At 47.8% G+C, this 21,131-nt stretch overlaps 1 protein-coding gene and 1 long non-coding RNA gene across 6 annotated transcripts in view; one reads left to right on the top strand and one right to left on the bottom strand.

The window, feature by feature from the left end:
* PLEKHA1 (pleckstrin homology domain containing A1) overlaps positions 1–2,371 on the bottom strand; it is a 53,513-nt gene extending 51,142 nt beyond the window's left edge. For 3 of the 5 annotated variants that reach the window (XM_043475233.1, XM_043475237.1, XM_043475236.1), the window contains exon 1: positions 2,078–2,371. The gene's annotated coding sequence lies outside the window, so the exon portion shown is untranslated. Of the gene's footprint in view, positions 1–1,362; positions 2,034–2,077 lie in introns of those variants that run through there. The other 2 variants (XM_043475235.1, XM_043475234.1) reach the window with 2 other exon arrangements.
* An 8,916-nt stretch (positions 2,372–11,287) lies between these two features.
* LOC122445856 lies at positions 11,288–19,781 on the top strand. Its single transcript, XR_006270707.1, has 3 exons — positions 11,288–12,852; positions 15,732–15,977; positions 19,333–19,781. It is a non-coding gene; the product is annotated as an uncharacterized LOC122445856 (long non-coding RNA).
* Positions 19,782–21,131: the final 1,350 nt, after the last annotated feature.

A 21,131-nucleotide genomic window follows, 5' to 3' on the forward strand; every position in this document is an offset into this window, starting at 1 on the left:
ATAAAATGTTTCCACCTCTCTCAAGTACTTTTCAAGGAGTCTTCAACATCACATCCTATATATTAACAACCAACTTGTGAGTATTGCCCACAGTGACTTTTTAAAGAAAATAACTCAATGCTATTCTTAATGTCCTTAAACAATTCTAAAAAGGTCCTTCCGGCTTATGAACTCAAGGCAGCTTCCTAACAATTGTTTACTTATCCTGTTTCACTGTCTCTCCTAGTCCATGACAAACTCAAATTTACACACCAGTTCTTTCCTATTTTGCTAAGTTGCTAAAACTTAGGAAAGGGGGGATACAAACCTGCTACTTCCCGCCTTTATCCAAAGCAACAATAAAAATACTAATTAACAAGATAAAGTGAGGCAGAAAGCAATTTTATACAAATCACATCTTCTCAATGTCACAAAAGTTATCCTCTGCTTACCACAAAGTCCTGGCCATATCCTTTGATATGGATATACTCTTCAAGAGAACCCTGTCAATGGATACACTGTAGGGCTTACAGCTCTACAAAACTGACTATTAACTCAAATTCTGCTAAGCTTAAATATTCTTGCTTAAATCGGCAAATATTCTAACATGTCATTTCCCCTGGGGAGATATGGCCAAATTAAGGATATTTTAAACAAACTCTTTGGGGAAATATTTTTTGCCACAAACATGTTAATATGAAAATTTGAGTATGAAAAAAATAGGCTTTTTAGTCAGAAAGAATCTTACTATTTTTTTTAAATAACAATTCTTCAGTCTTTTGCGAAGAAAAACAGTTTTACAAAATTAATTTTTCAAGTTTTTGTCTGACTCATATAAAGGGTACCCAAATTTTACTGAGAAGTATTTCAACGGCATTAAACTAACCCAGAGAGTTTGGAAGCTGAGTGCTTGGGGGAAATAAAGCCGACTGATCAGTAGTTCTAGGATAAAAGACAAAGGTATAAACCGCATAGTGCGCTATTGGTTCCAGTCATTAAGCACACAGGAAATAAGATTTTTCTAGTTGAAAAACGAATTCACAAATGGCAATGGCTTCCTTAAAGCAAAGAAAATCGTAACAAAACTGACAACGATCAATCATAAAATAAGAAAACAAGTATTATAGGACTGGAAGGTGAAATAGGAGGAGAAAAAATGGCACAAATTGCCTGCCTCTATCTTCTATAACTTCCTCTTATATCTGCCTCCAAACAACAACGATCTAGTTTCATTGCTGAGGTGCCCAGCGGGGTCAGATGCTCTGCCGTGGGGCACAACACAACTAGAACTCTACCAAACGCCACTTTCATTATGACAACACTCTCCCCTCTGATGGTCTATCCAGGACGGTCAATAGAAAGCATCCGAAAGAAACCACAAACCATTCAAGCAGGTCCCAAAGCGGTGCGACTGGCAGCTGCTGGCCTCTTAAGCTTTCAAGACCTGGGTTCGCCTCCTCCGTCCTACCTGCGTGACCCTGGACGAGTCACTTCCAACTTTTTCCACCCTATGGTCATTGAACCACGAGAGTGCGAGGGTAAAAAAGCACGAATACTGCAGGATGCCGGCGGGGGTACACTGGGCGGAGTCGACTTCTGACTCGGCGAGTCCTAAAGCGAAAGCGCAGGAAAAAGAAAACCGTGCCCCAGGCGGCTGAGCACCCCCTCCGGGGGGTGGGGGGTGGGCACAACCCTGAAAGTCACCCCCGCTCCACAAGCGTCGCCCGCCGGGAATCCCCACCACCAACCCCGACAGCTGGCCGGCCGGGCCAACCGGGAGGCGAGGGCGCGACGGTACTTTTGAACCGAGTCACCGCAGAGCTCCTCTGCGACGGCCGCCCGGGGCGCTCCCCACACCCTCCTCGGCCGGACGCCGCCGAGGGCCGAGGTCAGGAAAACAATGAGGGCGCGGGAGCCGCGCGGGAAGAGGGACCCCCGCCGCCCATGACCTCACGCGCGCAGGTGAGCCCGGGCCCCCCGCGGCCTCGCCCAGGTGCAGCCGCGCCGGCTGACCGGCCAACCCCGCCTGAGGAGGCGCCTCGGGGAGCCGGGGACGCCGCGCCGCCGCCCGCCGCCGCCGCCGCCGCCCCGCACTCACCGGCGCCCGCCGGCCCCTCGAGCGTCCCAGCTCGCTTCAGTCGGCGCCGCGCTCCGGGAGCCCGGCCCCGCTCACCCCTGCCCCGGCGCCGCTCCTCACACTCCTCACGCCGAACTTCAACGGCGGCCCTCGGCCCCCGGAGCACCCGCGCCGCCACGGTCCGGGGAGTGGGGCGGGGGGGGGGTCCCACAGGCACCCACAGCTGCCTGGAGCGGCGCCCACGACGGCCCGCCCGCGCACTGCGCACGCGTGCCCGCGCCGCCTCAGCCCCCCAGACGGCGGCCGAGATTCCGGAGCGGGCACTCCCAGCCGGCGGGGAGAGGACTACAAGTCCCAGCAGGCACCGCGCGGACCCCGGAGGCGCGGCGGGCCGGGCTCTGGGCGTCTCCTGGGTTCCAAGGGGAGGGCCGCGCGCGGAGCTCTGGGCCCTCGCGCTGCGTTGCATCCTGGGATCCGTAGTTTTGGAGGAACGCGAGGCTTGGCTCGCGAGTGGAGCTCAGGGTTCTCTTATGTCACCGCCGAGAACTTCCAGGCGCAAGGATCTTTAAAAATAGGCTTCATTCGCGACAGACAATTTGTTTGCAAGTAATCCCATAAATCAGTCCGGGAAGTGTAAAATTCACAGGCTGCTGGGTCACCTGAGGGAAAAAATGCTTTACCAGCTCTTCATGCCAATTCTTTTTTCTCCTAACAATTTCTCTCTTCCTAGAACTAGCTCCGCCTCCTACTTAGTAGGACAGGAGGCTTAGGGAAACTTAAGAATGATTAGTCAAAATTCAGTTAGTCGATATTCAATTAGTCGACGGGCTGGAACATAGATGTCTTATTATAAATATTTATTCGTAAACCTACCATGCCATGCCAAGTCCCTTGAGAGGCGCTAGACACATGCTAAAGGGTCGTCCTGGCCTCAGGGAGCCTGCGGTTAGTAGCCAGTCCTTAAACCGGTAGGATAAACACAGCTGTTTAGGAAATGGAGAAACCAAGCAAATTAAAGAGATAGTGGGGATGAGTTTCTCAGCAGTTAGGCCTGTGCTTTAGAGCCCACGTGCTACTGAAGCCCTCAGGCCTTACAGCCCTTGCTCCACCACGAGAGAAGTCAGTGAAATGAGAAGCCTGCACAGCGCAACTGGAGAGCCGTCCCGACTTGCCTCAGCTAGAGAAAAGCCCGTGCACAACAAGAAAGACCCAGCACAGCCAAAAATAAACACGTAAAATTATATATTTAAAAAGAGAGCGATGGGGGAGACGGAGGGGTTCTTTGGAGAGAATGGTCAGGGAAAGCTCTCTGAGGAAGTGAATTTTAAGCTGAAACCTGAGGGGGGGAAAAATCATTCAGACATGCAAAGAGCTGGCAAAGGATTACAGGCCACGGCTTTCGCAGCACATGGCACACATGAGGCTCTCGATAAATATTTGTTCCGTTTGTGTTCTTCTTGCTTTCTTTCGCCTAACCAGTCTTAGATCACATCCTTCCCCCATCAAAATCTTTAGCAACACCTTTCAGAACATCCTTCCTTATGTGAAGATGTCCAGGAGACAAATCAAGCTGCTGGGACAAAAGGCACAAGATACGTGCGGACAAGCCTGGTGACACGGATGGAACCTTGACGACTTAACCCCTTCTTTATTTGTGAACTGGGTCAAAAGTCTCAGCACTTGGCCTGGCCTCCTGACTCAACTCTGTTTATGAGGCAGAGAACCGGATTTGGAGTTTGCCTTCCTCGGGATCCTTGAGGAAGCTTAGGTATTATCTCATCTGAATCAGAGGTGGAGTTAAAAATAGCCCTAGACTTACCTGTGGACATTCCCCTGTGTGACCTTAGACAAAGGGTGACACTCTACCCTTCTGATCCTCAGTGACCTCAACTGCTCAAACTTCCAGAATGTTCTCAGAGTCCTCTAAGCTGATAGAGAGGAAAATGCTCTTTAGACTGGATGGAATGGTCCCGCCCTGGCTCTTTCAGGCTGCTTGTCTTCAGCATTTCCAAGATGACTGTTCTGTTATCTTTTGAGAAACCTTAGCTGGGCTGCCTTGCTGACACCTGTCTTCCCAGGGCCACATTTCCTCATCTTTACAATGGTTGAAAGGATTTGGCCTCATCGTAGTTTATAAACTGGCCAGAGCTATTTCCTTTTGTCCACACAGTGGGTTTTATTTTTAACTGAATGGGCGGCTAGCATTTAAAAATAGGGAGATTTCACCAGATGTCATTTGCCTGATCTCTCTGGACATTTGAGCTGCTTGTCCCTGGCCAGAGGGTCTAGAAGGGTCTCCAGCTCCAGAATCCTAGAAGATCCTAGATGGGACATATTTAAACTTAAGAAAAATATTCCTTTGTTTATCTAAAATTCAAACTTAACGTCTTGTGTTTGATCTGAAAATCCTAGCTCAGCGATTAGGCCACTAAAGCAGAGAGCTCTCACTCCCTCCAGATGGGACCCAGAGCGAATCTTTCTCCTGATGGCTATTCTCATTTGACATCATTGACTGAGTGGTTTTAAATTATTCCTTTGCTCTTTTTGGGTAACAATCCCCAACGGTGGTTTGATTCTGACTGTCACCTTTACAGACAATGAGGAAAAACAGAGAGGTGACTCAAATTGCCCAAAGACATACAGCAAAGTAAGCCCAGGGCTACTCTGAGGCTGCTGTGTAACCAGAACCTGTCAGCATCCTTCTATGTGGCTCTGGATCAGCGAATAAACATGATGGTCCCCTTCCCCCCACCAAAAAAAAAAAAAGAGAAAAGAAAAAGAAAAAACAAAACAAAAAAACACTCTCTGCTTTTCCTCCAGTCTTTTTTTGGATGGAGAGGTTCATTGCATAACAGGGCTTTCAGTGTTATTTAAAAAAAAAAAAGTATGTGGAATATTCCCTTGTTGAAATTACAGTCTGGGAGCAAACCAAGAACATTCAGGACCCACAGACGGCACTGAGAAATGCTGGAATATTCCATGGATACTTGTCATCCAAAGAAAAGGGAGAGGAGGAGTCTGAATTCAAGAATCTGCAGTTTACCTTTAAAACATTCTTGTCATCACCATCATCCTGCCTTGCAGGTGTAAAGCACTTGTTTCCAGCAAAAATATTTATTGAGCCCCTCCTGTATGCTTACCTGCTGGGCTCTTGATCCTCCATACAGACTTTAGCTCCTTTGACAATGCAAATTAAAACAGTGAAGAGAAGTCAGGAGAATAATGCAAAGTCACACAAAGAGACCAAGCACTTGACTTTTCCTCCGTTCACAGACACTTTGTAGCTCTTTCCCTGCTCTTTTTTTTTTTTTCTGCTTTATTTTTTTCTCCTTAGCAATGACCACATTCCCACACATTATATGTTTTACTTATTTATCTTGTTTATTCTCTGTGTGTCACACTAGAAGGTAACATTCACACCCACAGGGATTTTATCTGTTTTGTTTTGGTTTGTTTTTGGCCATGGGATGTTGCGTGGGGGATCTTAATTTCCTGACCAGGGATCCAACCCTTGCCCCCTGCAATGGAAGTACAGAGTCCTAACCACTGGACTGCCAGGGGATCCTCAGTGCCTAGAGTAGAAATATCTGTAGAATGATGGATACCACCAGTTCTCTTCATGGACAGAGTCAGAATCAGAAGTTAACGTGAAGAAGCAACTCCAGAAGTAAACTTCTGTTTTTACTAAAAATCAGAACCGAGAGACACCAAAATGCAAACATGAATCACTCATTCTCTGAACCCAGCATTTATCCTTTCTTATCCCCTTCAGAAACTGGCTAGCAGAGAGTGAAAGACAGTTCTTTCCTATTTTTTGGTGTGAAAATGAACCCCACACCCTGGGAGGGGAGTTGTGGGGGTTGCTTTTGAGGTCAAGGAGTCAGAAGACTGGCCCGCCCGTGTACCTGGTCTCAGCCATGCAGTAGGAAGAGTGATTCTCAGTCATTAACCTGGACATAGCAGGATGAGGTGACCTGCTCAAAATACAGATAAGGTGACTGATTCTCCTTCTGAAGCTAATCCTTGTGTCCTGGGGCTGGAATACAATCCTCCTTCGGGGAGGAGCTCTAAGGGACTGCCCATATGTCATACTTACTGAGGTTCAAGAACAGGATTTCCAAACAGGTCAGCAACCAACCTGACTTCCAGGCTCACAAAGGGAAGAAAATTGAGGGTTGGGGAGGATGACTGCCTCCAAGATGTTTGGAAAGCAGGACCACCTGCCCTGGATACACTTTCCTGCCTTAGGACAATCAGGCAACAAAGAAGGAGCCTGGCATGGAATATCGCCTGATGCCACAGGAGCCCTAAGGGTCCCCAGCAACCCCTGTGATCACTGGGGTCTGGTGAGGTCCCAGCCCCATCAGGTACCCCAGTTAGGTCATGCATTAACTATTCTGACCACATGTGGCCAGTCTGCAATTCCTATAAGCCCCAAAATTGCAGAGCACACAACGCCTGCATCTTCCAAACATGTGGACTCTTGCTCCAATGTGACATGAAAATTTGCAAAGGAAGATGTTCTGAAGCCAAAGTACTTGTCCAGGGTCACATCTGAGCAGCTAATTGCCACACTGAGGTGGGGAACATTCTAGAAGGTGAAGGCTCTTTCCAGACAAAGCTGGGGGAGAATTTGGGAATGAGTCCCTCTTGGGCAGTGGAAATTCCTCCTCAGACCCCTGCCACTCACCTATCTAAGGCTAGCTAAACCCAGCTCAGGTCAGAGGCCAATGGTTTCACTCATCCATGTTGCCATTTGTCAGGAGAATGTTTCCGTTCAACAAGAACAAATGCCTCAAGCGTTCAAGAAGGCTGATGTGTGCCACCGTGCTGTGACCCCCAGGGGAAGAGCAGCAGATGTCACAGCTTCCACCAGCTGACCCTGTGGGCACCAGGAAAGACAAACAAAAACCCTGGTCTTCTGGAGTCCATCTGAGCTGACTAGCCTTGACCTTGGGCTTGTTACCTTATTTCTCTGAGCCTCAATATTTCCTCAGTGCCTATCAAATGGAATTGGTAACAATTCCTACTTCACAGCCTCATCCTAAGTCTTAAGTGGAATAACACATGTGAAGCCCTTAACCAAATGCCTGGCACATACTACTGGCTCCATCAGTGTGATCTTGTTTGGCCCACTTCCTGAGCCTGTCTGAGCAAGGTGGATGACACATTCAGAGTCTCTCGCCTGGGTAGTGAGTAAGTTCTAGAATTATTTCAATTACTGTGGACCACACACGTAGCTGGATGACGAGATAGCAGTGGTCATTGTGGTCTAAGACCTTGGGGAATTCAATATGACTGGGGAGCAGGGCCATGTGGACACGCTGCTGGGGAAATAAAAAGGGCCTGATTTGGAAGGACCCAGGATGCCATTCTCGGGGGATGTGATGGCTGATTTTATGCATCCACTTGACTGGGTTAAGGGATGCCCAGATAGCTGGTAAAACATTATTTCTGGGTGTGTCAATGAAGGTGTCTCTGGAAGAGACTGACATTTGAATCAGTACACTGATTCAAGATCACCTTCCCCAACATGGGTGGGCACCATCCAGTCCATTTAAGGCCTGAATAGAACAAAAAGGCGGGAATAGGGTAAATTGACTCTCTCTACTTGAGCTGAGACATCCCTCGTCTCCTGCCCTAAAATATTGGACTCCTGATTCTCAGGCCTTTGGACTCAGACTGAATTACACCACTTGTTTCCTGGTTCTCCAGCTTATAGACAGCAGATAATGGAACTTCTCTATAACTATGCAAGACATTTCCTATAACAAATATCCTTCCATATCTATGTCTGTATATCTGTCGATCCATCCATCCATCTCCTGTTTGTTTCTCTGGAGATCTCTAATACAGGGGAACTTCAATTTGCTTTCCCAAGCGCTCTTTCCACCCCCTTCTCCTGGCTACAAAAATAAATAAATATAAATAAATTGACGTAAGAAGATTAGAGCAGGATTGTGATGACTTCATCATTTCCCATCCTCTTTGTTCCTTTAGAAATCTTTCACTTACACCTAAAAACTGGAACCACCGCTCCAAGCCCTTCCCCATCCACAGTCTTAACAGCAGGGCAACTCTAAAAATAACTTGCCTTTCCCGACCCCCTGGCATGTAAATACGTCTTTGTTCCCGGCTGGGCATTTAATAACTGTACTTTATGGTGAAACAAAAGCTGTAATCAGAGCCCAACAATGGAAGCTGCAGTCAGTGCTGAACAATACCCAGAATTCCCATGGTGATCCCCCATCCGCAGCTGTGAGAACCAGAAGTCTCGAGCATGGATTCCATTCACAATTATTCGCCTGGTCCTAGTCCCCCTGTGGCTTATTCGAATCCCCAGCTTCCCTGCCTCCTCGGCAGGGCTTTCGAGAAGCTGAAAGGGGATGCCAAGCCTGGGCCCCTGCCAAGAGCAGCCCATGCAGGTGTGCACGTGAGGCTGGCCCTGAGAAGCAGGGGGACAGGGCCAGGCTGCCCCGAGGCTGGAGACTTCAGCAGCTGTCTCTGCACCAGCAATTCATGCAAGACTTCCTGCAGATAAAAGAGAGCTTTACACTGATCTTCTTATCCAGCACAGCAGTCTATGCAACCCAGGATAAGCCTGGCAGCTGGCTTCTTCTCCTGCCAGATTCAAGCCCTAGAACCTCTGAAAGAAGTCTTTAAAAGCGACCACTCCAGTGAGTCTTAAGCCTTATTGCATGTCAGGATCACTGAGTGCTTTAAAAGTATTTCTTAGGACGAGACCCCACCCTAGACCAATTGAATCAGAATCTCTGGCAATAAGGAATTAACCTTAGCATTATTTGTTTCTTCTTTGTTTTGCTTTGAAGTAAAACTTAAATATGTTTTTTTCCAGTAGTCACGTATGGAGGTGAGAGTTGGGCCATAGAAAAGGCTGAGTGTAGAGAAATGGATGCTTTCAAACTGTGGTGCTGGAGAAGACTCTTCAGAGTCCCGTGGACTACAAGGAGATTAGACTAGTCAATCCTAAAGGAAATCAACCCTGAATATTCATTGGCGTGACTGATGCTGAAGCTGAAGCTCCAATACTTTGGCTACCTGATGCGAAGAGCTGACTCACTGAAAAAGACCCTGATGCTGGCTGGGAAAGACTGAGGGCACGAGGATAAGGGGGCAGCAGAGGATGAGATGGTTGGATGGCATCACCGACTCAATGGACATGAATTTAAGCAAATAGATAGTAAAAGACAGGGAAGCCTGGCATGCTGCAGTCCACAGGGTTGCAAAGAGTCGGACATGACTGAGCAGCTGAACAACAATGATAACTTAAATACAGTATTATGGGCTGAATGTGTCCCTCCAAAATTATACATTGAAGCCCCCATCCCCAATGTGACTGTTTGGGAGCTGGGGTTTTTGTGGAAGTAAATAAGGTAAATGAGGTCGTAAGGATGGAACCCTGATCCAATAGCATTAGTGTCCATACAAAAAGAGACACCAGGACTTCCCTGGTGGTCCAGTGGCTAAGACTCTGTGCTCCAAATGTGGGGGCCTGACTTCGATCCCTGGTCAGGGAACTAGATTTCACATGCTCCCACTAACAGTTCGCATGCTGCAACTAAGACCCAGTGCTGCCAAATAAATACATACTAAAAAAAAGAGGAAGAGACACCAGAAAGTTCAAAATGTGAACACTTAGTGCAAAGGTGGCCGTCTCCAAGTCAGGTAAAGAGCCTTCACCAGGAACTGAATCAGCCAGCGCCTTGGTCTCAGGCTTCCAGTCTCCAGAATTATGAGAAATAAGTTCTATTTAAGCCACCCAGTATAGTATTTTGTTAGAGCAGCCGGAGCTAAGGCAATGTAGTAAAGTCTACAACTCTTAAGCATACAGACCAATAAACTATGTAACAACCATCCAGATCAAGACACTACATTTCTAACACCCACAGAGGCTTCCTATGCCTACTAGAGGTAATCACTCCTCAATTTCTACCACCCGTAGATTAGTTTTGCCTGTTCTGGTACGTCATGTAATTGTAATTACATACTATGCTGTGTACTCTTTGAGGTCTAACTTCTTTTGCTCAACATCCTACCTGTGAAATTTATCTAGTCACTGAGTGTTGTTAACAATTTGCTTTTTTTTCTTGCTATGTAATGTGTCATTTTATGAGTTAAGAACAATTTATCTACTCTCCTATAAATGGACATTTTGGTTGTTTCCCCTATTGTTTCTTTTCCCGTGTTGCTCCCTCTGCCAAAATGGCTCTTCTCTCCAGCTTCATTCCACCCCCTGATCTCTTACAAATAAAATCTCCCTACTCCAACAGGCAAGCACGAAGACCCCAGGCAAAACTCATTGTCTCTGAGAACCTTTCTGACCTTTTGGAGCAATGAGCCTCTCTCCTCTGTGACACCACTGCTCTCCAGTTTGAAATTATTTAGGGGGATCTCTGTCAAGGGACCATGACTTCCTCAAGGACAGGGACCATGTCTTAATTATCTCGATAATCTCAGCCCCCAGCACCGTGGCATGGAGATAGGAGGGGTCAAAAAATAGTGACCTTGGGACTTCTCTGGAGGTCCAGTGGTTAAGTCTCTGTGCTCCCAATGCGGGGGGCATGGGTCCAAACCCTGGGTAGGAAACTGAGATCCTACATGCCACACAGTGCAATGAAGGAAAGAAAAAAGAAACCGCCAAAGTGTTTTCCAGAGTGGCTATACCATTGTACATTCCTACCAGCAAAAAGGGGCTTCCTAGGTGGTGCTTCCCAGATGGCATCACCAACTTGATGGACATGAGTTTGAGCAGGCTCTGGGAGTTGGTGATGGATGGGGAAGCCTGGCATGCTGCAGTCCATTTCAGTTCAGTCACTCAGTCATGTCCGACTCATTGTGACCCCGTGGACTGCAGTATGCCAGGCCTCCCTGTCCATCACCAACTTCCGGAGCTTACTCAAACTCATGTCCATCGAATCGGTGATGCCATCCAACCATCTCATCCTCTGTCACCCCCTCCTCCTCCTGCCTTCAATCTTTCCCAGCATCAGGGTCTTTTCCAATGAGTCAGTTCTTCACATCAGGTGGCCAAAGTATTGGAGTTTCAGCTTCAGCATCAGTCCTTCCAATGAATATTCAGGACTGACTTCCTGTAGGGTTAACTGGTTGGATCTCCTTGTGGTCCAAGGGACTCTCAAGAGTCTTCTCTAACACCACAGTTCAAAAGCATCAATTCTTCGGCACTCAGCTTTCTTTCTAGTCCAACTCTCACAGCCATACATGACCACTGGAAAAAAATATAGCTTTTACTAGACAGACCTTTGTTGGGAAAGTAATGTCTCTGCTTTTTAGAGACATTGGTCTAAAGTTGGTTGAACCTGCCTTCCAATGCAGGAGATATAAGAGACATGGGTTTGATCCCTGGGTTGGGAAGATCCCCTGGAGTAGGACATGGCAACCCACTCCAGTATTCTTGCCTGGGGAATCCCCATGGACAGAGGAGCCTGGCGGGCTATACTCTATAGAGTTGCAAAGAGTCAGACACACCTAAAGCAACTTACCGTGCATGCACCTACCAGCAATAAATCAGTGATCCAGTTTCTCAGGGGTACACCTCCCACAGGAAATAATGACCAGTTTCTGGGAGGCCAGACTCCTGCCAGGGACAGTGGGGACACCTGGGGGCAGATCTGGCTTTGGGATGGGAGGCTGGCAGGAACTAAGCATCTTCCACGAAGGCACCTGACAGGAAGCCCCAGCAGGACAGATTGGGTGTGAGCATGGCTTGCAGCTGCCCAGGACTCACCGTTGACAGTAACCCCAATGTCCTAAATCCAAGCCCCTGGCTTAACTTGGGATGCCGAGCCCCACATGGTACCTGTGGAGATGAGCTCAGGAGCCTGGGAGGACAGAGCCCTGAGACAGGGTGTCAGTGGGCCCTCAAGTCTGAGGGACTGGGGTCTCCTAACTCTGCCATGGCCCAGAACTCTGTCTTAAGAACTGCCACGTGGCCCCTGTCCCTCATGATTGTCACGCCCCTTCCAGTGGGACATTTGGCATTACCCAGGATGCTGGGTGAGTGGGAGTCAGTGGACTTCCTGCTGCAGGGTTACTTTTTCTAATTTCTCTCCTGTCCTTCACTTACATCACTTAAATAAAGCTACTGGTACAGTTCTTAATTCTCTATGGCAACCCAATAGCACTACTTAGAAAGGCCAGTCTCTGAGTTAACAGCTCTTCAACAATTCATGCTTTAGGTCATAGATGATTAGCATTGCTTAGAAATTCTGCTTTCACAAAGACCTAAATGTTTACATCTCTGTGATCTAAGCTTTTTGACCCCCAACACTGTGGCAAAGGGCTGCTGTTCTGAGTTCAAATCGACCGCTTGCTGGCTGTGTAACTGAACCACTCAATTATAAGTTCCGTGCTTCCGTTTCCTCTCTGTCAGACTGTCTCTCTGCTGCATAGTGGTTGTCAGGATGGGGCTTAGTGCCTGGCAAGTGCTCAGTAAGGCTACCACTATGGTGTCCACCTGACCATTGAAGAAGCCTCACGCCCCTCCCCTCTCCAGACCCATTCCTGGGTTCATCATCTTTATTTCCTAACAACAACAGACAAGCTTTGCTCTGGGCGCTCTCTTGGTTATCCTGAAATGCCCTCCTCCATTTCATTCTGCTGCCCACATGCCACCCGCCAGACTGTTTGTTTTGGAAGCAAGAGGGTAGCCTGGGAGTGGCAGGCTTGCCCATGCGGTTCCTTGAAACAAAAGCTGCTCCCTGAATCACTGCTGGGAGAAGCCAGCACATCCAAGCAGCTACAAAGGCATGTCAGAGGTAGGATACTCTGTGGGCAGGACTGCGGGGGTATGGGGTGGGTGCTCAGGCAGAGTGGTGGGGATGGAGGGTTTGCAGGCCAAGCATGTGGTGTCGGCTTTGTCTTGGGGGATTTGGAGAAGAGGCATGACAAAGTTTTAAATAAGAAAGGGGTGTGATCAGAGTTGTGGGTTAGAAAAGTCCTCTGAACTCTTTGATGAGTCTTTCCGGAAGGAAAGACACCCCCTAGATTCCAGTATCTTCTCCTTCCTTTGCCCAGCACAGGTTGTCTGCTGTAGCCAACCCCCTACATAGATTCTCTGCACCCCTGCCCCACTGGAGTGCTCTCCACATGGCAACATTTTCCCTGTACTTAAGGCCTGGCTTGATTCTTCCTCTTCCAGAAATTCTTTCCTATCCCTCAGCACATGTTTACGGCTCCCTTCCCAGACCCCAGGGTTCTTTCCCACACCCCACAGGCCAGCGCCACTCAGAACTTGCTACTCTGTGGGCCTAATTCTTGGAGCGTGCAATGCTGTGGAAAGAACAAAACTGTACAGTCAGAAAATTCAAGTTCAATTTCAGGTTCTGTCCTTGGCAACTTGTGATCTTCAGCGTCTCCCTCAGCCTCTCTGAGCCAGAGTTTGGTCACTTGATCAGTAGGACCATACGATGCAACTCTCAGGACTGGGATATGCACCAGAAGAACTAAAAGCATACTGTAAATAGTGATTTTTAAAAAAGAAGTAAAATGATCTTTATTTCTAGATAACATGATTGCCTATCCATAAAATCTGAAGAAATTTACTCCAAAAAGCTAGTCAAATGAGCTTAGGGTGGTAGAATACAGGAGCAATACACAAAAACAATTTTATTTTTATATACCATCAAGTGAGAGAAGCCAGACCCATACACAGGAAAAACATAAATAGGAAAAGAAAAACCACTGCTCTCCCATAGGACGTCCCTGGTGGCCCAGTGTTTAGGACTATATGCTTTTACTGCCAAGATCCTGGGTTCAACCCCTGGTCAGGGCACTAAGGTTCCCACATGCCGTGCAGTGCAGCTGAAAACAAACAAACAAACAAAAAAAAGCCCACTACTCTCCCTCCAAAAAACATACTCCATGATTCCAGTTTTATAATAGAAACTGTGGGAAGTGCAAGCTAATTTATGGTGGTGGCGGTGAAGTTGCCAAGTTGTGTCCGACTCTGGCAACCCCATGGACTGTAGCCTGCCGGCCTCCTCTGTCCATGGGATTCTCCAGGCAAGGATACTGGAGTGGACTGCTATTTCCTTCTCCAAAACTAACTTATAGTTACAAAGAAATTAGAGGATGGAGAGGTAAAGTGGGGCAAGAGGAGGGTTTGCAAAGTTTGAGGTGCAATGAAAATGTTGACTGTTGTGATTGTGTTATTGTGTAAACAATGATGGTAAACAAAAAAATGGGAAGAGGCATGGGCTGCAAAGCCAGGGGGACCTGGGGTGGGACCTTGGCTCTGAGTCCCACTGGTTGACTGTCTCTAGGCAGGTCAACCAGAGTCTCTGGACTTGCTTTTCTCCTCTGTAGGTGGGGAGCTTAGTACTTGCCTCTGGGATTAATGTGAAGATCAGATATGGTAAGAGGTTGGCACATTGCCTGGCACATAGTGGCCTGGCAATTGGTGTTAGCACCATGCCCTCCTTATCGCCAAACAACAGTCCTTTGGACATGGGAATACATATGTGTCTATTGATTGCCTGGCTGATTTAATTATGGACCACACAAATAAAGGGATATAGGATGGATAGGTAGGTAGACGGGTGGGTAGATGGATGGATGAGTGGACTGGTGGACAACTGTCTGACTGAATAAATGAATAAATAAATGAGTGGATGACCAAACGGATAGCTGAAAAAAATCAAGAAGCAAAGGAATGCCTGAATGAATGAATGAATGAATGATGAATGGAGTGAGCACATCACTAAATGAGTGACAGGAGGGACCTGGCAGTAAACAACTGATCTCCTTCAGGCCAGAGGCCCACCCTCCCCCTGGCCTTCGTGGTATGAGTAAAGCACCAGTTGCCTTGAAGGCTCTCTTAGCGGCGGCCAGGTGCCCCTGCCAGGTAACCAGGGTAACCAGGTTCCTGAAGAGAGGCAGCTGTTGGCTCCTTGGCAGTCCCATCGAGGCCTATCTTGGCAACAAGGACAAATGTTCTGGGTCTGCACGGACTAGAGGCGGTGCCCTCTCTGAGCTGCCAGTGGGCAAGCTCGGACAAGGTGCTCTCCCAGCTCGGACTGGGGCTTCGTCCTTGGTGGTCATCAACTTCCTGCTGAGGAAGTGGGCATCGCTTGTCCCACGAGAGAAGAGGCAACTGGCCTGAGCAAGCTAGGGAGGCAGGTTAGATTCCTAGGAAAGGAGGACCTGCAGAGAGGCCCCCATCCTGCTGATTGTGAGCTCGTGGGTCAGGAGATGGCTCCGTCAGTCACAGCAGCCTCTTGGGGCAAGGAACGAAGACCCATTTGCAGCAGCGCCCTGACTGAGGAGCCATTCACAGCACGGGCCCCATACTTACAACATCTGTGGGAGGCAGCCTGGCAGTGCTTGCCTGTCAACCCGTTTATAGACAAAGAGGCCCTGATAGGAAAAAAAGACTTGCCCAAGGTGTGAGAGTGCAACAGCAGAGACTGAAACCCCCCGCCAGGCTCTCCATACCTCCACCCTTCTTGGCTGACTTCCTGCGTGCGTGCTTAATCGCTCAATCATGTTCGACTCCTTGCAATCCTATGGTCTGTAGCCCACCAGGCTCCTTGGTCCATGGAATTCTCCAGGCAAGAATACTGGCATGGGTAAGCATTCCCTTCTCCAGGGAGATCTCACCGACCCAGGGATCGAACCCAAGTCTCCTGCCTTGCAGGCAAATTCCTGACCCTCTGAGCCACCAGGGAAGCCCGTCTCTACAGGCCACAGGGGATTCAGTGACACAGCAGGAGGAGGACACCCTCTGGCCACCCCAAAGAAGTGGCTTTTCGTTGCTACTCCTGTAAAATTGTGCTGAACTCGTTGCCTGGGTCACTCCCCAACTGGCTAGCTGAGAAGAATCTGTCTCTGAAGCCTCAGGTCACTTTGTTCAAGTCCTTCTTTCCTCCTCCCCGAGTTGCAGGTGAGTCTCGTCTGCTCTCTGCTGCTGGGCCTGAGCACTTCAGTGGAGAGCATGGCCCTTCTCCCAACACCCTTCACCCCTGCCTCCCCCCACACCTGTCATGTCTAACAAGTCCCCAAAGTGGCCACTGAAGTTCCCATGGCAAGTTAGTGAAAGAACTGAGTGGCCCGAGGATAAACAGCCAAATAAGACACAGAAGATGAAAGCAGAAGACTTCTAGAAACAACCGTGTGTTACCCCAAAAGCACAGATTTCTAAAGGTGGGATTCTAGGCAGCAGGACGTGTCTGCGGACAGATAATCAGGCCACGGGCTCTTTTCAGAGGTTTAATCACACAGCCATCACCAATTCCGTCCAAGCAGAATTCTCAAGTGTATCACCTTTCATTTTTCTTAGGACAAACGTGCCCTTTTGTCTGCTCTGTTGGCTTTTCATTCAGGAAGAGTGGGCAAAAATACCCTTTAATTTACCAAAAATGGTTTTTAAATGCATCAGCCAACTCGGGACTATCAGGGAAGGTAATGGTTCTTTCCCTTCATAATGATGGAGTAAATTTCAGCCAAGATGAATTTAAATGATGTTCATGGGCTGTAGTTTTTTTGTTGTTGTTGTTAATTTCATCCATCATGACTAAGTCACTGAACTTTCACAGCTCCAGACCATTCTTAGAGTATCTCTTGCCTTGTTCAAAACCAGCCTCAAACAATTTTCAGCTGGATAACAAGAGGTGGGTCTTTTTTTCCAGCAGGGCAGTGGCTGAGAGCTCTGGAATCTGACAGTCCTGGGCTCGGGTCTTGGCTTTGCTGGTGCTTGGCTGTATGGCTTCGAAACTGCCCCTTAACCTCTCTGTGCCTGTCTCCCTCACTTATTTCTCAAGGGCAGATAAAGATGTTATCTGGAACTTTGCAGGGTTATTTAAAGATTAAATGAAATGATGTATGTGAGGGATCTGTCACAGTAAACTCAATGAATCTTAGTTACTGCTACTATTCTAATACGAAGGCAGCATTATCTTTATTTTGTTGTCACTATTTGTTGCTGTTCAGTTGTCCAGTCGTGTCCGACACTTTGTGACCCCAAGGACTGCAGCACGCCAGGCCTCCCCGTCCCTCACCATCTCCAGAGTTTGCCCAAGTTCATGTCCATTGCTTCAGTGATGCCATCCAGCCATCTCAGCCTTTGACGCCCTCTTCTCTTTCTGCCCTCAATCTTTCCCAGCATTAGGGTCTTTTCCAACGAGTCGGCTCTTTGCATCAGATGACCAAAATACTGAAGCTTCGGCTTTGGCATCAAGTATTCAGAGTTGATTTCCCTTAAGATTGACTGGTTGGATCTCCTTGCTGTCCAAAGGACTTTCAGGAGTCTTCTCCAGCAGCACAGTTCGAAGGCATCAATTCTTTGACGCTCTGCCTTCTTTACTGTCCAGCTCTCACAACAATATGTGACCACTGGGAAGACCATAGCCTTGAGTATACAGACCTTTGTCGGCAGAGTAATGTCTCTGCTTTTCAACAGACTGTCTTAAATTTGTAATCACTTTCCTGCCGAGAAGCAAATGCCTTCTGATTTGATGGCTACAGTCACCGTCTGCAGTGATTTTAGAGCCCAAGAAGAAATCTGTCACTATATCACTCTATCCTTTATCTTTTTACCAAGCCGTTTTCCTTTATGATTTGGCTACTCCCTCCCCACAGGGCTTCTCAGGTGGTACAGTTGATAAAGAGTCTGCCTGCCAATGCAGGGGATGCTAGTTTGATTCCTGGGTTGGGAAGATCCCCTGGAAAAGGAAATGGCAACCCACTCCAGTATTCTTGCCTGGGAAATCCTATGGACAGAGGAGCCTAGAGGACTAGAGTCCATGGGGTCACAGAGAGTCAGACACAACTGAGCAATTAAATAACAACAACTATCCTAGGTACTCGGGATATACCAGTGAAAAACACAAAGATTCCCATTCCCATTCCCATTTCTCTGGTTCTCCAGTTCTGTCTGGATGCGGTTAGTGGGCATGGGGAGAGAGGGACAGATAAACAAAAAGAATGAGTAAATTATATGGTACATTTAAGGTGAAATAGTCGAGCCAAGTAAAGGAGATTAGGGACGCCAAGGAGGGGCGGGTGCGGTCAGGCTTGGTCTCAAGGAGAAGGTGATACTTTACGCACACACCTCAAGGAGGTAAAAGAATGAACCACACCGCTGTTCTCAGGAGAGGCGCCCAGGCGGGGCTGTCTGTGCAAAGAGCATCCCAAGCGCCTATGTGATGGAATATTTTAAACTTCAGGCATTAAAAAGACACTCCCTGGACCCATGAGCCTTTGAAAGTGATTAGGACCAGAAGAAAAGAATCTATTAGCTTCAAAATTAAAAATGACGATATTGAAATGAATAAACATTGAATTGTATGTCCACCTGTAATGTAACATTTTGTCAACTTCCCTAATTGCTGAGTTTCCCAATTGCGTGTTTGAATGTCTTAACATTTAATAACAGAGATTAGATTTCTTTTACTTCACAAAAAGCTCCCAAACATATATGACTGTTAAGAAATCATAGACCATTTACAGTAAATTATTTATTAAATAATTTATATAATTATAAATTACAGTAAATAAATGATTTATTATAAATTACATTATCACTTGTTATTATTAATGATTTATTTGTAAACATTTATTAAAAGCATATTTATGAAAGCCCTTGTAAAATTTGTAGCAAAATAGACTTGCTTTGATGTGTAATGGGCTAAGTTTTAGTATATTTGATGTAATAAGGAGTGGAACCTGTGAAAGTAAGATTAGGTCCAAGATGATTTTAAAATAGTCCTGCATCCAGTGTTGGCATCACCCCACAAGAATGGGTCACATTTCAGCAAACAAACGAAGAAATGCAAATTGTCCAGTCTCAGCCCGGATACTCTGAGTCTCCCTGGGCGGGGGCTCAGCAGTCTGCATTAGCAGCCTTCCAAGTGATCCTGATACGTGCATGCACACTCAGGTTAGAGAACCAGTGCTCATAGCAAGGTTATTTGTGTGACCGGCTTCTTGCTCTAACATCACAGTTTCAAGGCACAGAGGTTACCTTCGAGGTTGGCAAGTCCTCAGCCAGGGATCACTTCTGAAGGTCTCTGAGAGGCTCACATCAGGAACAGTTGAGATTTTTGAGGACTGGCTCCCGATTTCCAGAGGAGCTGACCTTGCTTGAACAAAAGGATTCTCCAGCTCGCTCCCCTCCCCCTGCCCCCTCTTGGCACCACAGATTTTGAAATTCTAGAATCACTCAGGACGCCCAGTTCTGAAAAAGTCTTTCAGAGGAAAACTCATAGCGAGAGTTGTTTTTTGTTTTTTGTTTTTTTTAGATCTTTTGTGAGATCTGCGTAGACACCCAGTGACCAGGAGAAACCTTCCAGAGTTTTCATAACTGTTTTTTAAAAATAAATTTATTTTCTGACATGTACACACTGCTAGATTTGTTTATTTAATTTTGCCTGTGCTGGGTCTTCTTTTCTGCATGCGGGCTTTCAGAGCAAGGACTACTCTCCAGTTCGGTGCTCTAGCTTCTTCTCACTGCGGTGACTTCTCTTGTTGCAGATCATGGGCCCTAGGCCCACAGCCTTCAGCAGTTGTGGCAAATGGGCTCAGTTGCTCTGTGGCACGTGGAATCTTCCCGGACCGGGGATCGAACCCGTGTCCCCTGCATTGGCTGCCGGATTCTTATCCACAGTGCCACCAGGGAAAGCCTTCCTTAATGTGTGACTAGAGGAGCCAAACTTGAGAATAAAGAAGGCAAGGCAGTGGCGAGGACAGAGAGATGCCATGGGGGATGATGTTACAAAACAAGGCCAAGGAGGAGGTGGGGAGAGAAAGACCCCAAAAGAGACGCACGTCCCTCTCCCGCTCCATCTCTCCAGCCCCGCAGGGAAGAGTAAGCTGTAATGTGGCAGGAGAACCAGGACAACGCTTCCAGAGCTTTCCACTGACCCCAGCTCAGGCCATCCCGATGGAAAATCACTTCACTGGCTTCCTGTGCCTTTTCCACTCGGCTGGTTCCTGAGATTTTCCAGCCCAGTGAGCAGTGGATTTAGATGAGCAGCAGGAAGAAAACAGGAGAGAGGGATGGGGCAGAGAGAGCCTGGAGGACTTCAGGGAAGCCACCCTGGGGGGTAACCAGGAGCTGAGACCTGGGACCTAGAGGCCAGCGGTGTTAGAATCTGGAGAGGAATATTCCAGGGAGAGAACAAAAAGCCCAAGGGCTCAGAGCAGGCAAGGACTCAATGCTCAAGCAGCAGGAAGAAGCTCGGAGTGGTGGGAGGTATGGGGAGCAGGTAAAGAGTTAAGGTGAATTCACCAGGGGGCGGGGGTGGGGGGGGAGGTGGGCTCTGCAGGATCGCTGTGCCAAGGTGAGGAACTGAGATGGCATCCATCATATTCAGTTGGGGTTGCCAGATAAAATAGAGGGCACCCAGTTAAATCTGAATTTCAGATAAGTTTTATACTAAAAAATCATTCATGTGTTACCTGGAATTCAAATTTAACTGGCATTCTGTGTTTTTATTTGTGAAATATATTTTCCAAGTCCTATTTGAAAGGTAGTAGAGGGTTGGAGGAGCCTGGTGGGCTGCCGTCTGTGGGGTCGCACAGAGTCGGACACGACTGAAGTGACTTAGCAGCAGCAGCAGCAGCAGAGGGTTTTAGGGCTTCCCTGGTGGCTCAGAGGTTAAAGTGTCTGCCTCCAATGCAGGAGACTGGGGTTCGATCCCTGGGTCAGGAAGATCCCCTGGAGAAGGAAATGGCAACCCACTCCAGTATTCTTGCTGTGCTTAGTCACTCGGTCGTGTCCAACTCTTTGCGACCCCCTGGACTGTAGCCCGCCAGGCTCCTCTGTCCAAGGGGATTCTCCAGGCAAGAATAATGCAGTGGGTTGCCATGCCCTCCTCCAATGGGTCTTCCCAATCCAGGGATCCAACCCAGGTCTCCCACATTGCAAGCGATTCTTTTACTGTCTGAGCCACATGGCAAGCCCCAGAATCCTGGAGTGGGTAGTCTATCCCTTCTCCAGGGGAACTTCCTGATCTAGGAATCGAACTGGTGTCTCCAGCATTGTAGGCGGATTCTTTACCAGCTGAGCTACCAGGGAAGCCCAGTGATACCTGTGAGG

The sequence above is a fragment of the Cervus canadensis genome, chromosome 8 (assembly GCF_019320065.1).
Source record: "Cervus canadensis isolate Bull #8, Minnesota chromosome 8, ASM1932006v1, whole genome shotgun sequence".
Lineage (NCBI taxonomy): Eukaryota > Metazoa > Chordata > Mammalia > Artiodactyla > Cervidae > Cervus > Cervus canadensis.